The sequence below is a fragment of the Pongo abelii genome, chromosome X, assembly GCF_028885655.2.
Source record: "Pongo abelii isolate AG06213 chromosome X, NHGRI_mPonAbe1-v2.0_pri, whole genome shotgun sequence".
In the NCBI taxonomy this organism is placed as follows: domain Eukaryota; kingdom Metazoa; phylum Chordata; class Mammalia; order Primates; family Hominidae; genus Pongo; species Pongo abelii.
In genome coordinates this window covers 134,868,390-134,885,563 of record NC_072008.2, presented here as the reverse complement: position 1 = coordinate 134,885,563, position 17,174 = coordinate 134,868,390, and positions in this window count along the sequence as shown.

Sequence of the window (17,174 nt, the reverse complement as noted above, 5' to 3'; positions counted from 1 at the left end):
TCTTTTGTGATTGGCTGTTTGCCTGTGTGTCTTGCTAGATTTGTGAGTGATTTGAGGATATAGACGTTGTCATACATGCACACGTGTGTGTATATGTTTAACTCAAAACATCTAGTGCCCACCACATAGTAGATGTTCAATAATGATTATTTAATAAATGATAAGACAGATAAAAGAATGAGGAAGCAAGAGAATGATTCAGCCTCAGGGTTAAGGTGGCTAGCTAGAAAAATGAAAAGGGAGGTTGGACATGTGCAAACAGTAAATTGTAGTGTACATAGGAGAAGCTGGATGATTTTGGTGAGACTTGGCCATTGTGTTTCTATAGAAGCCTTCTTTTTATGCAGACCTTGGTGAGCTCTATCACTTTTATTGTAGGATATTGAGAGACATGCCCCAGGCTGGATGTATGCATACATCCCCATGAGGGAAAGAAATTCACAAGCCTCTTAATCACTCAGCATTTCCACACAGTTACAGTTAAGGGGTAAACTCATAGCATAAGATAATGCTGAAATATTGGGAAATTTTAAAACAAAACTATGCATGATCAGATTCACATTTCCTGCTGCATGAGTTTCACTGTGTCTTAATTATTTCTTATTTCCTAATCTATGTAAGGTTTATACCTTCTATTTAATGAAATATAAAATTCACTGGGATAGTCCTTTTCTCTGCTCTCTGATCCCTGTCACGTGAACAGCCAAGAGCTTTCAGTTCCCCACAGATGCTCTAGGTGGCTTTATGTTTTCCCAATTAAATTACCCTTTTCTCTTTTCTGGCTCAGTTATTATGGGATCATCTTTATCATCATTATCAGCATTAATGCTGCATCATAATTATACACATAATTGGATCACATGCTCACTTGCATAGATAATTGCTTCCATTTGCTGCCAGCTTTGCCAGCTACCAAGTAGCATACCCAATAGCCATAAGAGACTATGAGCAAAGTATTGGAACTTATTTATTCTATATGATGGACCAACTCCAGAGTTCATGGTTTGGGTATGATTGTATGTTGTGAGTTATTCATTAAATGTGTCTATAGCATCCTGAAAACCCTGGTATGTTTATGGTGGCCCTACTCAACTACTAGTACATAGAATTAGGGTTTGGTATCCAGATACAGAAAATAAAGTGCTAGTTAGACCAAAGGCATAAATTTTACTTCCATGGATGAGTGAGCTCTTTGGTTCTTGCTCACAAACTGTACCTCTATTTCAATAGACCCTGTCTCTGGCCCCAGACAGAACTTTAACCATCCCATAATTAGAAGATGGTGACAGCTCAAGAAGATGAATTTAATTAGAGAAGTCCCTCAAGAACAGAATGGTGTGGCAGGCAAATGTTACATGATGATACAAATTCTGGGTGTAGGTGGTATTCCAAGACTCAGGTGAGCAAAGAGATTTTCAGATGAGAGAACTGATGACACTGTCAGATCAGAGAGGGATGATAACATGCTCTGGATCAGTTCTGGGGTTACTTCTGGGTATAAGGAATGGGACTTTAGTTTGAGAGCAAAATAGGTACAAAGTATTAGAATTATTAGTATTAAGATACAGAAAGAAGCAATAGGGGCAATTACTTGAAGTGGGTTACAAGGTAGAGTTTTGGTCATGCAGTGATCTGGTGGAGCTGGCGCATACTGGCTTGTGAGAGCTGACTGTGTATACTCTCTTCCTAACTTTACCTTCAGTGACTTCATGTTGATTGTTTGCTATCAGCTATGGTAGGAGTATTTGCACCATGGGAATGAGCAAATATTATAGATCAGACCTCTTTTCCCCTCTGGAAAGCCCTGGAAAGCCAGTTTACCAGCACAACATTGATAATATGAATAAGGTAGCAGCAAGTGACTTTTATAAAATGCTTACTATGTGTTAAATACTTGCATTATCTCATTTAAGTCTCACAGCATCTCATTTTTGGAGGGAGTGAGAAAACTAAGGCTAGAGAAGTTTAGCACAAAGTTCAGTTACTAGAATGGGGCATGTGCTCAGAACATGACTAGAAGTAAAAGTGGTTTAATTATGGGACACTTGAGTACTAAACTAGGGTTCTTAAATCTTGCGTGATTAGGAATAACTTGGGTTCTAGGACTGAGCTTGCAAGAAGTGTAGGGTAATGCTTACGGAACCAGGCTAGTCATCATGCCTGACAGAATATTAAGTAGAATTATGTCCTCATCTTTACTGTATCCTCTTGTCTGAAGTTTTTCCAGCATTCACCAATCTGTGGCAGGAGAGCTCTAAAATGAGCCTAGGTACCTGCTTCCATACTCTATATTTTTGTTTTAATTAATGATTTATTAACTTCTAAGCCCTTCTCAAGAGCCTCTCTTATCATCATACTCCTGACACTCTATGTGATCCTAAGATTCTAGATTTTAAAATGCATGTACTATTCCCCAAGATGTTTAAGAACACCTGTCTTTATTTCTGTATGGCACATTCAAATTTTTATAGCCAGAAAGAACTTTCAAGATGGAGCTATTTGGTTTTCTTGTAACGTACAGATTTTAAAAAGTCAGTTATTGCAATCCAGACACATTTCTGGCAAAAAATATTATATTTAATTTGTCCTAAATTATTTTCCCACCCAATGAGACAAAATACATAAACAACTAAAAGAAAAATATATTAAACTGTGTAAATCCAAATATACAAATGGCTAATAAGCCCTGACCAATTATTTGGAATTGTAAATGAGATTTTAGGTGTGTAATGCCTGCAGATAAATGTAAGCTTTATTTAAACCAACTTGTATTTTTGAACCCTAATAATGATTTTCTTTTACTTTACTATAGCAATTCACAGCAAGTCAACTGCAGGAAGATTAAGCAGGGTGGTAATATCCTTTCTATTACATTAGACATACTAGGAAATCCAGATCTACCAAGAAATCATTTTTGCTCTGCAGTTGGCCCATAATTTCATATAGTTCTGAGGGAAAATAGAGGAAAAACACATTTCAAGCAGGTGTAGACGTTGCATATGTAATGTTTGCTTTGATTTTGATTGAGCTGGCATTTTGCATGCTATGCAAGTTTCTGTGCTATGCAGAATAAGGGTTCAGTTGAATCCAAGAGAGGTTGTGATATTTAGGTAGCTAAATGAATATGAACAATATTATATAGACACAAAACCCCACTGTACCTGTGATGTTTTAGAATAACTGTCTAAAACCTTCTAAAACTGATGCACCAAGGTTTGAACTGTTTGGCTAGTTCATGTATGTATGTGCATATATGTGTTGGGGGAAGAGGATTTATGGTTGAACACCATAAATTGATGGCTCTTTGAGTCAGCAAGTTATTGCTGCATAATAAACTATCTTACAAATTAGTGACTTTAAACAACTATGTATTATCGCTTGTTAGTCAATGATTTGGCCAAGCAGTTCTTTTGGTCTTGTCTGGTCTTACTAGTGCATCTGCAGTAATCTGTGGGTCACCTGGGGGCTCACTTGTTTAGGATGGCTTCAGCTTGGACGACTCAGCTCTTCTCCACATTCTCTTGCATCTCCCTAGCAGGTTAACAGGGGTATGTCCATATGGTAATGGTAGAGGTCTCATAGAGTAAGAATATTCAAACAAACACTCTGCTTATGTCATATTTGCTAACATTTAATTATGGAAAGAAGTTATGTGACCAAGCCCCAAATGAAGGATAACATCTTTTGAAGCAAAAGTGATGAGGGTCCACAGATATGGTTGCTGTTCCGTATACTAGTGAAAATCAGCTTCCATGGCATCTTCGACATACATAATTACAGGCTGCTGATGCCTTGATAAATGAAGTTTGGGACTTTTAAACAAATGCTATTTGGGTTATAATAGTAGAACCATAATATCCAGTTCAATGAAAGAAATGATCCTATTGTATTTTTCATTGAGTGTGATATGTTGTTTATTAATTCATTTAGCTAATGTTTATTTTTCATCGAATATATGTCACTATCCAGTTTAGGAAGGACACAGCAAACTGGAGCATGACCAGAAGTACACAATGGATGCTATTGACTGAATATTTGTGTTCTCTTCCACACATTCATGTATTGACATCTAAATCTCTATCATGATGGTGTTTGGAAATGGGACATTTGGGAGGTAATCAGGTCACGAGAGTAAATCCCTCATGAATGGGATTAGTACCCTTGTAAAAAGAGGCATATGAGAGATAATCTCACTCTCCGCCATGTGAGGCTACAACAAGAAGACAGCCTTGTGCAAACCAGGAACCAGGCCCTCACCAGACATTGGATCTGCAAGTACCTTGATTGGAAGTTCTAGCCTCCAGAACTGCGAGAAATAAATGTTTGGTGTTTAAGCCACCCATTCTATGGTAATTTGTTATGGCAGCCCAACATGACTAGGAAAATGGGAATAGTGAAGAATGAAAACAATCTAAGAGAAATTGCTGGAGAATCTGGTGATTTTTGGACTGCAGAAGAGAATACTTAAGGGTGGTATAAGCAGTGTCTTCAAATATGTAAAGAGCTGTCACATGGAAGAGGGATAGCATTGGTATATATCATCCCAGAAGGCAGAATTTTCCATTGCCTTGAGAATAAAAAACAAGTTCTTAACTATGACCTACAAGGCCCAACATGATTGGCTTGTCTGTTTCTCTCACCTCATTTCTGCCACTTCCCCTTGCTCACTGTAGTCCAGCAACATTGGCCCCCTTTCTGTTCTTTGTGCATATCAGGCCCACTTCTATTTCAGGGCTTTTGTATTTATTGTTCCCTTTTCTTCCATGGACCACTCTTTCCCAAAATATTTGCATAGTTAGCTCCTTTTAGTTTTTCATGTCTCAGTTCAAATGCTGCCTCCTCAGAAAAGTCTTTCCTAACCCATCAATCCCAAATTAGCCTCACCTGGGCGTGGTGGCTCATGCCTGTAATCCCAGCACTTTGGGAGGCCAAGGCAGGGGGATCATTTGAAGTCAGGAGTTTGAGACCACCCTGGCCAACATGGCAAAACCCCGTCTCTACTAAAAATACAAAAATTAACGGCATGGTGGCACACGCCTGTAATCCCAGCTACTTGGGAGGCTGAGGTGGGAGGGTCGCTTGAACCCAGGAGGCGGAGGTTACAGTGAGCTGAGATCCTGCCACTGCACTCCAGCCTGGGCGAAAGAGCGAGACTCCATGTCAATAAATAAATAAATAAATAACAAAATTAGCCCCTATACTTCCCACTGTTTGTTATTCTTTATCTCATAATCTTATTACTTTACTGTACCTATCACTATCTGAAATTGTCTTATTTTTATACTTATTTACTTGCTTGTTATTTATTTCCTTACAAATAGAATGAAAGCTCCATGAGAGTAAAGACCTTGTTTGTCTTGTTTACCACTGTGTCTTCGTCTTATGGTAAACAGTACTGGTACATAGTAGATTCTCAATAATTATATATTGGATGAACTAATAAATTGAATAAATCATAGGTGTTTTGTGAGCTATCTTGTGAAGTAATGAGTTTCCTGTCCCTGCATCTGTTTAAGGAGACATCAAGCAGAGGTAAGAAGGTTATGTATCAAGAAGCTCCCAAATTAAGTGGGAACATTGACCTGATGACCTCTAGAAATCCTTATAACTCTGATATTTTATGATATCCAAGATCTAAGGAGAATATAATATTATAACTGCAACCTAGTATTCTTATAGATGTATAAAATTGAAGAGAATTTCAAGGTTAGTCATCTCATATTTTAAAAGTATATTATGTTGTCTTTAGGAAACTTTGTGAGATCAGGGTATCACCATATAGAATGTGTCTACAATTATAATTTGTTTACTTTTTACCATAGGCTCTCAGAAGGTTGAGTTACAAACAACTCATTATGTAGATATGGGGTTCTGAATACATTCTGCACTAGGGATCATTTAACTATTATGTTTTCCCTTTTTTCTGCCCTGAAGGGAAGCCTCCTTGAGAATATAATAATGAGCTGGATCTTAGAGGATGGGACAGGTTTTGGACCATATCAGACATTTTAGGCTGGGAAAAAGGACTAAATGAAGGTATGGCCATGGAAATAACACATGTGTGAAGAAAGCAGAGTATCTGGCTTGACAGATGTCTGGCAGCCAATGTGTTTTAAAGAAAATACGGGAGATGGAAAACTTGGAAAATGGAAGCAAGGTTAGGTTGAATCATATAGAAGCTTGAGTTTTTTTTAGATTTAGCTTTTAATTTGTTTTAAATTGATACATAATAGTTGTACATATTTATAGAGTACATGTGAATCTCATGTAGAAGCTTGAATGTCAAGTTTGCATTTCATCCATAGGGGGCAGGGTTCTAGAGTAAGGGAAGGACATACATCTATAAAATAATGGAGAAGCCTTTCCAAGAATTTTGGAAGATGTTGAATCTCTTTTCTCTTTCGGAAGAGGAAACTGAGACTCAGAGAGAAGAAATAACTTACCCAAGGTTACCCAGGCAGTTTACAGCACAGCTAGAGAGAACTGAAGCTTTCTGATTTCTAGCTCAGTATATTTTCCAATATATCATGAAAGTGATAAACTGAGAATGGTACTTGCAATTTTAGGTGTTACATGCTTATTTAAACAAGCAAGTAATCAATTAAGATGAATTCCTTATTAACAGATGTTCAGGAGCAGCTCCTGAGGGCTTTAGAGGTAACAGATGTCTGGCAGTGACTGCTTTGATGAAGAGCGGTACCACAGGGTACAATGTTCCTCCGCAAACAAGAAGACCCTCTCTACTGTGTCCACTGTGTATGGCCCAGCTGGGAAGATGATTAAATGTGTACATTAGATGGGAATGATCAAGTACCTCTCACCACATGCTCAGTGGTTTTCTTTAATTTCCAAATGCTGCACTGGCTAGAACCTCCTATTTTAACTGATGGATGTTCTATTATGTGGCCTAGTTCACTCTATTTCTAAAGGCCATCATGATCCATCACTGCTTTGTGTTAGACTAGGGATATCCAGTGTTGTTGAAGCTGCCATATTGATTGGAAAATACAGACTGAAGGCATGGGTGACAAAGTAACTGCTCAGGCCTAAGTTCTAGAATCATTATTGATGTTTTCTTAAGGGAAATAAACTGCAACTACTTCTGATGTGCCTGGGGTTTCCAGAGAACCTGTCCCTTTTGACGTGTTCTATTACCTTTCTGTCACCAACTTGCTCTGAATCTACAAATACTACTGCTTAAGAAGGTTAGAGTCAGACAGACTTGGTTTCAGATTCTTGTTCCACCATTTAATAGCTGTGTGAATTTAGTCATTGAACTCACATTTAGTCATTTTCTCACATATAAAATAAAAACAATAGTAATATTTGCCTAATAGAATTTTGTGGGGGATTAAATGTGATATTTCAAAGTGTGTGACAATTTAAGGTCATTATGTTAACATTATCATTAAGAATATAGAGAAAGATCCAACTGAAATGGAACAACTTTGCCTCAGTAACCCACACTCTCATAATGGTAAGATTAAGTTTATTCTATTATAGGAAATATGACTTGAGTCAAAGAGATGCTGGGTGATTAAGTTTAGACAAAATGTAGGGGAGAGAGAATGCAAGTCTCATTCAAAAGATACTTTCTGGAAAAAGGGTAGGATTGGATATGGATACCATATATCGAGGCCCTGGCTAGTCAGAGAATATCAATTTAAAAGATTAAGGCCCAGAAATATTAAGTTATTTGTGTATAGTCACAAAGCTAATGAACAACAGAGTCAGGACTAGTTGTGAAGTTTTCTAAATCCCAGTCTTATGCTCTTTCTTGACTCCTGGTTTTACTTCCATTTAAACAGTTAGTTTGATAGAAGGAATAAAATCTAGTGTTCAATAGCACAGTACAATATTATAGTTAAGAATAATTTATTGTATATTTCAAAATAGAAGAGAATATTTGAAATGTTCTCAACATAAATAAATGATAAATATTTGTGGTGATGAATACCTCAGTTACCCTGAGTTGATAATTACACATTGTATGCATGTATTAGAAATCACATATACTTCATCAATATGTAAAATTATTATGTATCAATTAAAATACATAAAATAAACTTTTATATTTACAGTAAAATATGTGTAATCCATTGAATGATAGAGTTAAAATTAAAGGGGCCTTTAGAGGTCATTTCATCCAGCCCTTCATTTTCATATTAAAAAAATTGAAGGCCAAAGAAGTTACTTTTTCACCATCTCATATCTTATCAGTGGCATAACCAAAACCAAAACCTGGGTATTCTAATTGTCATCTAGTAATTTTTGTATTTCACTCTCACACTTTAATAGTAGTCATTTCAAAGAACTTAAGACTTTTTCCTCCCTTCCCTCTATTACCCACCAGATTAGCTGTCTTATTTTAGCTCCTGGTGCCACTATGTAAATATATGGGTATCATATCCATAGCTTACAAGAACTACTGTAAGGCTATAAGAACTTGACAATAATATGCAGGTATGAACTATTGGTGAATATTCAAGTGAATTTGACATCACATCGATTTTATAGCCGACATTATGATAACTTATAATTTTAAGATGAAGTTTTGAATAGAGTAAGGTTGAAGAAAGCTCATGGACTTTGAAGGTCAAAGTTTGCTTTGGTACAAATTAATATGTTCAACTGATGTTTGTACTGGTAAACAGATAAAACAGCAAATAGGTGTCATATTAAATTTTACAGTGACAAAGATAACAGATTCAGCTCAAATGGGCTGGATACTTGACTTTTCTACTACCTGAACACTGTTCTTCCTGCCCCAGAGAGAACTGTCATGTAGAGAAGTCAGGGAGAAGTTACCCTGGAGGTTAACTATTGAGAACTTAATCAAGTCACCATTTTCCTATGCAGTCATCAATTTTCATTCCTTTGTTAGCACTGTGTCTTCCGTGTTAGCTGTCAAGTTAATAGCTTTTGGGAGAACTACCATGAGACATGTTCAAATCTTTAAGGATTTCACAAGTGAAATTGTGTGGTGTTCATCAGATTTTAAGGTCTTTGAGCACAGACGCAATGCCTTTTTAATCACCATGTCCCATAACTTTTGTTCTCACTTAGTCTTTGTTTGATGTTTGCTCAGTTGAAGTCCATGCAACTGCAAAGCAGAAGACTTCTCCAAAGGGCTTACCCCATTTCTTCAAGCTCTATCTGCCGATCTATTTCTCATAGAAACTCCTGGTATAGTTGCAGCCCTCATTGATTAGTTCCTTATCTTGATTTCTTGTCTTTTGCTCACAATTTTGTGTTTCTCCAGAAGGCTTTCCTTTAAAGGCAGAGTTCACTTAGTTCTTTTTGTTCTCATGCAGTATTAGACACATGGCAGTTCCTCAAAAATATTGAGTTGATTTGAATCAATTTCAATAGCTAAGTACTTAATTATGTAATATTTGTTGTCATTGAAAACTTTTATGTAGGTCTTGCTTTCCAGCTTGATTTAAAGTCAATCATCAGTTGCTTGTGGCCATAAATGAAAATATCAGTTAATAGCATACTTTAGGTTTTTCCAGTATGCATCTAGAATTGATTGTTCTGTGACTGCAAGTGCACTGAATGAGGAGTCAGAAGACTAGGATTTTAATCTTTGATCAGGCTCTAATGACCAACATGGACTTGGGCAAATAACTTGATATCTTAGTGCCTCACCTATATAATACAGTTAGATGAGTTAATCACTCGGGTCTCTTTCCAGTTATGTCATTTGGTGACTGATCAGTCCCCATTCAAGGGTCAGGTATGGGTAACAGTCATCTTGTATGCTAAATCTGGCCCAATTTCTGAGCTAAGAATTTTTTTTCCTATTTATAAAGAGTTATACAAACAAAACAAAGAAGAACATGTGACAGAAACCTATGTGGTATGCAAAGCCTAAAATATTTACCATCTGGCCACTTACGGAAAAAGTTTTATGACCTCTGGTATAAAGAATGTGAGCATAAGCTCTCGGCCCAGCTCAGTCCACTTACCAATTGTATCACCTGACGTATATTTTGTTGTGTCTCTATGCCTCAGTTTCCTCTACAAAATGAGAATGATAACAGTTCCTACAGATCTGTTTGTTGTGAAGATCAAATGAGATTTTATATATATATAATCTTTCTAATTTATACCCATATATAAAATGTATATAAATGTATATAATTATGTATATGTATATAAATGTATACATACTATATATAACGTATAAATTATATGTATACGTTATATATAATGTATAAACTATATGTATACGTTATATATAACATATAAATTATATGTATACGTTATATATAATGTGTAAATTATATGTATACGTTATATATAATGTGTAAATTATATGTTTACGTTATATATAATGTGTAAATTATATGTATACGTTATATATAATGTGTAAATTATATGTATACGTTATATATAATGTATAAATTAGAAAGTTATCTACAATAGAATTCATACTCACTAAATGTTAACTGCTGTCATTAATTCTATAATTCCTTGAGAGAGGTTATTAGACAGTTGAAAAGGAGGAGAGGATGAGGGACAAATAATAAAACCTTGAACCATAACATTTTAGAATTGGAATTGTGCTCAAACACTATCTAATCAGCTCATTTTCATTAAAGATGCTGTGACTGAGATTCAGGAAAATCAAGTGCTTTGTCCACAGTCATAGTTTATTATTGTCTGAGCCTGTATATGTTCCTCTTATCAAAGAGTTACATAATGGTTCCTAATTCTAGACTTTAACCCATGAGTTCACTGACTTTTAATGTTTTATTTTGAAATAATTTCAGAGTTATAGAAAAGTTGCAAAAATAGTACAAAAAATTCCCATATACCTTTCATTCAGCTTTTCTGAATGTTAATATTTTACCACATTCCTTCTCTCTCGTATTCTTTCTCTTTCTACAGATACAGATTTGAATAAGCTTTTGGTTCCTAAGCTATTTGAGAGCCAGTTGCAAATATGACATCCATTTACCGCTAAAACTTCAGTGTGTTTCATAAAATCAAGAGCAATCTCTTACATAATCACAGTGCAATTATTAAAATAAAAAATACTGACATAGCATTATTTACTCTATGATCTTTATCCAGACATTATCATTTGTCCTACTTATGTCCTTTGTAGCAAAAGTATTTCTTGACTGAGTCCTTGAGAGTGCAAATTTAATTTTTAATGGGGGATTTGTCCCTTGCAGGCTTTGAAGATTCCCTCATGAAATGTGTTTCTAAACTCCTCGACAAGCTGATTCCATGCATTTAAGACAGGGGGTGAATTTTCCTTTGAGATCTCTTTATTTCTCTTTGCCTTAATCAATCCAAAGTGGTCAGCAAGATGCAAGTAACATTTCCTCATAGACTAGCGGAAGCCATTAGCACAAGTGACATGTTCATGGGATTTAAGTGGTTCTGTACTGTGCGGTCCAACACTTAGATGAATGGTTATTTGTGTTTAAACCTTAGAGTGAAAATGGAGTAACAACTTGGCACATTTTACCTCCTGCTGAAAACAGACAAATAAAACTCATAAAATCAAGACCTAGGTCAAATCTGTTCTATTTACTTAGCAAATGACAGATTGATAGGACCATCTCTTGGAACACTTTCAGAGGTTTGTCTGAGCCTGATGGAGGGGGAGATATATAAGATAAATGGTCCCTTCTTTTTGCATTCCTTTGGTTTATTTAGATTTAGCTACACAACTGAAAAGATTAAGGTATAATACTGTTTATTCAGAAAGATGGGAAAAGCACACCTATGTCTCATTCTAGCATGGCCATGGGGTTCCATTCTGAAGGGTCAGGTTATATTATAAACAGGATTCTTTAATATTTTTGTTTGGTAAAGAACCTTGGAAAGGGGGATTCTCAGTGCTCCAGTGTAATATTGAACTGAGCTTCACAAGGTTTCTTTCTTTCTAGTAGGGTTCTTTTTTCTTTTTTTTCTAGCGGTGTTCTTGTCTTACAAATGCTTTTGTTTTGCAACTTCTCTTTTAAGCAAAAGTAGAGCTGAGATATTGTTGTTCAAAAAGCCTTCTTTGTTCAGCTTGAATACTACATATTGCAGTGCCAGCCCCTGGCTCCCTCTGTATATTACTAGTTAGTACTTCCTTGGTTAGCATCTGGTATTCTCTTTAAAAAAAAAACTTTTTTTTTTTTGTTGAAAGACATAGTAAACATACAGAAGAGCAAAGAAAATAAATATAGCGCTCATGAATTTTTACAATGTGAACACTCACATACAATCACCATACAGCATAGATGAAGTGATTGAAGAAGAACTCCTACACTCTCTTGAAAGTACTCATTCCTCCTTACCTTCCCTAAAATTAAGGAAGTAACAGTTATACATGTTAGAAGTTATCTTCTAACATTTATAATGCTAGAAGTTCTTCTAACATGTATAATTGTTACTTCCTTAATTTTATTTATAGTTTTATCATTGGTTTATATTCTCAAACTCCATATTGTTGTCTTTTTTGAATTTTATATGAATGCAATTCTATAGTATGTATCCTTTTGTGTCTGGCTTTTGCTCAATATTATGTTTATGAGATATCATCTGTGTTGTTTGTTCTCTCTCTTTCTCTCTCTCTCTCTCTGTGAATATACCACATTTCCTTCTGTAGACAGAGATTGGGGTTCAATCCAATTTTCAGCTATTATCAGTATTGCTCCTGGTATATAAACATATGCATTTGTGTTGGAGATAAGAGTGGGAATTGTGGGGTCATAGTAGGGAGACATTATATCCTGGTTTGCTTGATTCAGTCCTGGTTGTTACCTATTGTCCTGGTGTAATTATTTATAGTGCCCCATTTCACTCTCAAAAATGTCTTTGTTTGGATAATAAAATGGGACAACATAATCATGAGATATACTTTAATGTTAAAATTTAATATAATGCCAAATGATTTTTCAAAGCGATTGTACCAATTTACAGCCCTACCAGCAATGTATAAGATTTTCACTTGCTCCTCATCTTTATCAACACTCTTTATTTTCAATCTTAAAAAACTAAAAGTTTTGGTCTTCTTGTGGGTGTGTAGCAGTATTTCATTATAATCTTAATTTCTTTGGTTGTCATTGAAGTTAAGCACTTTTAAAAATGTTTACTGGCCATTTGGATTTGTTTTGTGTATGTGTGAATTGCTTGAGTTCTGTCACTTTTGCTTTGCATATTAAAGGCCAAGTTTTACAGTATAAATAAGTTTAGAATTGTCATATCACTTGTTTAATGATATTTTTGCATAAACATCTATTATATTTGATGTTAATAAAGGCACATCCACTTTCTATTGGCTATTATCGGAATAGTATATCTTTTCCAATCATTTTACTTTCAACAATTCTGTATCCTTATGGTTTTTATATGTCTCTTGCACACAGCATATTCGTTTTTTGGAAATTCAGCCTGTGAATCTTTTTCTTTTAATTGGAATGCCGAGTTTATTTACATGCAATGTAATAACTGATGTATTTGTGTTTAAACCTACTATCTTCCTATGTGCTTTTTTTTGTTTTTTCTCTTCTTTCTCAATTTTCTTTCCTTTTTAAACTTTTTTTGGGGTTGATTGATTTTTATCTCTATTTTCCCACAGGTATTTATATTTTATTTTGTTATTCTGTTGGTAATTAGCCTAGAAATTACCTCATCCTTAACTTATTAAAGCCTGAATTAATTGGTAGTTTAACTCTCCTCTGAAAACTCAAAGATCTCAGAACAGTTTAACTCTATTTTCCCTGTCCCTGACATATATGCTATTATTGTCTAAGTGTTTCTCCTTTGAAAGAATTTTTTTCTTCTTGCTGTTTTTTGCTGCTTTAAAGATTTTCTTTTATTCATTGTTTATGTTCAGTTTATCATTATGTGTCTTGTTGTGGATTTTTTTTATCCTTTGGGATCCCCAAATGTATAGATTGATATCTGTCATCAGTTTTGGAAAGTTTGCAGTTCTTATTTCCCCAAATACCCTTCCTGTTTCATTTTTCTCAGCTTTCTGCGATTCAGGTTATACATATGTTAGATTTTCTTACAGTATCCTTTCTTTCTATCTATCACTTGCCTTTACTTACTTTTCATTATTCCTTTCTATTTGTCTCATCTTGGATAGGTTTTTTAAAATATGAACTATTTTCCATTTCATGAATTTCAGCTGTTCAGCCCATTCATTGCATTCCCGAATTTGGTTATTGAACTAATCATTTCTAGGTTTTCCATTTGGTTCTGTCATGCTATTTTTACAGTGTCAAGTTTCTTGCTAACATTTTCAAGCTCAGTCAAGCTCAGCTTTTATCTACATGAAAATATTAAGGATATTTGTGTTATAGACATTGCTTTTAGTCTTACTTTCTATGATTTTTGGATCTCCTCTTTTATCTGTTGTTTATGCTGTCTATTTTTCATGTTATCAGTTTCTTTCGGTGCCTGGTTATTTTGATTGTTTGCTTGACACTATTTTTTTAGTAAATTTTTTTTTCTTTACAAAATTTAGAACAGTTTTTAGATTTACAGAAAAACTGCAGATAGCACAGAGAGTTTCTATATACTCCACACCCACTTTCTCCTATTATTAACATTTTAAGTCAAAATGGTGTATTTGTCACAATTAATGAACCGATTAATACATCATTAACTAAGGTTTGTATTTTATTTTGATTTCCTTTGTTTTCACCTAATATCCTTTCTGTGTTCCAGAATCCCATCCAGGATAACAATTAATTGTCCAGCATTCTTAGGCTTCTCTTGGCTGTGACAGTTTTTCAGACCTTCTTAGCTTTCCATAACCTTGACAGTTTTGAGGAGTGCTGGTTTGACATTTTGTAGAATGTCCCTCAGTTGGGATTTGTTTGGGTTATAATATCATGTGGTTTATATATATTTACCCTCAAGTAAAAGCTATTATATGAATTTAACTGAATCTATCAAGGCACTGGCACAATTTCTCTGAGAGAATCAGATTGTGAGTAGAAAATGATGATTCTCAATGACTACCTTCATAGGGCTCAATAGCATATTGAACACTTTCTGAATGATTCAAAGCTTTCTTAAAGGTGAACCTTAAGTCTACAGTAAAGGTTTATCATTACCCAGGATTGTCAGTGACAAAAGTTCGTCCAATGTGAAGAAAATGATGTCTGAATATTTTTGAAAAACAACACATAAAATTATCAGAGAACTTGAAGTATGGCTATGAAATAAATAGTATTTCAGTGACAGAGCTTTTGTGTTACATCTGTGGATAGTGCCATGATTGATGGCATCTTCAACTGCAAGAGCCATAGAAGCAATATTTGGTCAAATATAAGTGTACTCAGTAATAATGATGCTTTGGATAAAATTGGAACCATTGCTAACTAGAAAATAGTAAATTTTTTTTTGCAAAGCCAGTAGGTTCTATATTGAATCTACACATGATAACAATTCTTTTTTGGCTCAAGCTTGCATTTTCCAACAAATTCTTGAACTAGGATGTTTTCCTGTATTATTTGGGATGACTATTTTCAAAACACTCTGGCAAAATGAGGTTCTTTTAAACCTTAGCCAAAAAAAAAAAAAAAACAAAAAAAACAAAAAAAACAAACAGTTAACTGCCTGAGAGGAAAAAAGGCTCCCTGCTAAACTTTCAAAATTATTTATATTAAAAAGGGAATAAACAGCTCACAATCATAGAAATGTCAGGATAAAGGGCTTCTTAAGGTCATTGAAAATTTAAATGAAAGCCACATTTAGTGAAAGAGAAAGGGGAATCCCATATAAATGAGAATGGGAGATGGCATAGAAAATGAGCATCTAAGGCAAAAAGGAGAAACTGCAGAAATGAATGAGGGTGAACTGATAGTAGGTATTTTACATGTCAGAAAGGAGGCATAGAAATGGGAAGGTGATTATAAGCCGGGTTCTCAGAAAAGGAGTTTCTCATAAAAGAGGATAATGGTATATGAAATGGGCGAGGGAAATTGAAAAGGAAGAAAATGGCAATATGGTATCAACAAAGCACCACGTTAAAATGTAGGAAAAAAAGAAATGACAAATCGAAGAGCAAACTACCATCCAGCTATGATGGGATCAGCCAGGGTCCCTCAAGCATTTTACTGCTGTGCCTCAGCTTATGGTGGCTCTCAGAAAGAATGGTGACACTTCCACGACACAATCAGTATCCTGGGTTGTCTCTGATTCTTTTCATTACACGAGTTGCAACTAAAAACCTGTCTCTTCTAAGAACATGTTCGAATTTATCAAGGATAACTATTGCTAGGTAAATAAAGGCTCCTATAAAGGTATGGTAGATTTTGTGTTGTATTTACTGCAGTAAAAGCAGGTACAGACTTTTTAAAATGCAAATTATAGCACTTGAACATGAAAGTATTAGAAGATACTGTGTTGCCAACAGAGCATTAGCTGAGTTGAGGTCTTACTCTGCAAGCTGCTGAAATTTTGGGGTTTCTGAGGGGAACATGTATTCTGGAATTACACTGTTACAAAATGATATTTGATAGTGGTGGTGGTGATGATCCAACTGGTTAATGAAGCCTTGTTTCCCATGTTCTTATTATATATGTCCTATTTCCAGAGCCATCAATTTCTGCTCAACAGTGTTTATGTACCTCTTTAATAAACATAATTATAATAACCACCTTCATTTTATAGCACTTTATGTTTGGTCAACCACTTTTCTATCCTTTATCTCATTTAATCTTTAGTATTTAGCGACAGTTCAACTTTCCTTGGTATAAACAATTGGTTTCCAAAACTGAAAACAGTATATCATTTAGGAATTTATAGGTTGATTTTATGTTAATTTTACACAAGCTAATTATCATCACTTATTTATTAAATTATGATTATGGTTAAACATTTTGTTAGAAATAATTTTCACATTAAAATGTGTAATAATATACTGGCCTAAATACAGTATTTTTTAGCCTAAAATATTTTCGTTATTGCCATACAGAAACAACAAAAAGTATTTTAAAAAATTTCCTGAGTGATTTCTTAGATCAAAAAGGAGTGGGGCTGGATGCGGTGGCTCACACTTTTAATCGCGTCACTTTGGGAGGCTGAGGCAAGTGGATCACCTGGGGTCAGGAGTTCGAGAACAGCTTGGGCAATATGGGGAAACCCCATCTCTACTAAAAATATAAAAAATTAGCCAGGTGTGGTGGCATGTGCATGTAGTCCCAGCT